General features: G+C 33.8%; 1 long non-coding RNA gene across 2 annotated transcripts in view; it reads left to right on the top strand.

Annotated features, from left to right (window-relative positions):
• LOC117116385 overlaps positions 1-1,325 on the top strand; it is a 17,963-nt gene that overhangs the window by 7,800 nt on the left and 8,838 nt on the right. The window lies entirely within an intron of this gene.

The following is a 1,325-nucleotide window of genomic DNA, read 5'->3' as shown; positions in this document are numbered from 1 at the left end:
TAAAAATTGAATTGTATATAAATGAATATTTAAAGATTAAATTTTAAACGTGGAATTAATAAAGTGCAACAATTGAGTTAATTGGTTAATTTAATCTATAAGATATATAAAAAATATATAATTCTACAAGGAATGTTTCTTGTTTTGACAACAACAACAAAAAAGTAACAACAAAACAACATCGAACGAACTGGTAGCAGGCCTTCCAATTACGAAACTATATTTCGCGGAGTAACATCCCAAACCATGTGTGCGCCCGACTACACCGGCTGGCGATTTTTTTTCCCGTACGAAACATTTGCATGAAACTTCACTCGGGCCATCTCGGATTGACTCGAGTGAGTACGATACGAGGAACAAGAGCAGACACTTCGCAATTTCGTGACGCTCGAGTTTTACTATTATTGCTCTTTCTATGTTTACCTACGGTAGGCCTATGAAATTTCACTGACTTATGTGATGTACGTCACTGTGTAACTAACTGTGACCAGCTACATCTAGATGTGGTGTAGCTAACTGTGAGCTTCTTGGATGTTATTAAATGTTAGTATATTATCTACAACAACAACAGCTAGTACCTCCTGTTATAAAGTGTAGATAGGTACAGTTATACCAAAGGCTAGAGAGAAAGAGGATTACTATAGGCCTAACTACAGGCTGAGGTCTTACCTAGGCCCCTTAAACTAGGCCTAGGGTCATAGGCTGACACAACAGTCACGCTTCACATACTGACATGGACTGAAATTTTAGGGGGGAAAATGGGACAAAATTGAAGCATGAAATGAAAAATAGAGCGCATAAGAGAAATATTATTAAATAAATACTATACCATTCCGGCGTTATTGAACTTGTCCAAACTATCATTGTAATGTAATTAATGTTAAAAAAAAAAAATAATAATAATAATAATAATTTCAGCATTAATTACCTTTTGCCTAAGCCTTGTAATGAAGAACCTACATATACTGTACTATTTACTAGGCCTATAAATAATAATCGCCCAAGGGGAATATCTTTTGTGTTATTTCCCCTTAACGTCGTTTTTTTAATTGTTCTCTAATTCCTCCATTGTCTAAGTTCCCCTTAAGGTACAGGTAATAATAATAATAATAATCATCATTTCAGCATTAATTACCTTTGGCCTAAGGCTTGAAATGAAGAACATACAGATACTATAATACTAGGCCTATAAATAATAACTAGCCCAAGGGGAATATCTTTTGTGTTATTTCCCCTTTGTCTAAGTTCCCCTTAACGTACAGGTAATAATAATAATAATTATTATTATTATTATTATCATTTCGGCATTACATGTAATTAACTTG

Source organism: Anneissia japonica, unplaced genomic scaffold, assembly GCF_011630105.1.
Source record: "Anneissia japonica isolate Jap-2015-1 unplaced genomic scaffold, ASM1163010v1 scaffold287769_len469884_cov163, whole genome shotgun sequence".
Lineage (NCBI taxonomy): Eukaryota > Metazoa > Echinodermata > Crinoidea > Comatulida > Comatulidae > Anneissia > Anneissia japonica.
The sequence above is the reverse complement of the archived record's forward strand: the minus strand, read 5'-3'. Positions and strand labels throughout refer to the sequence as shown.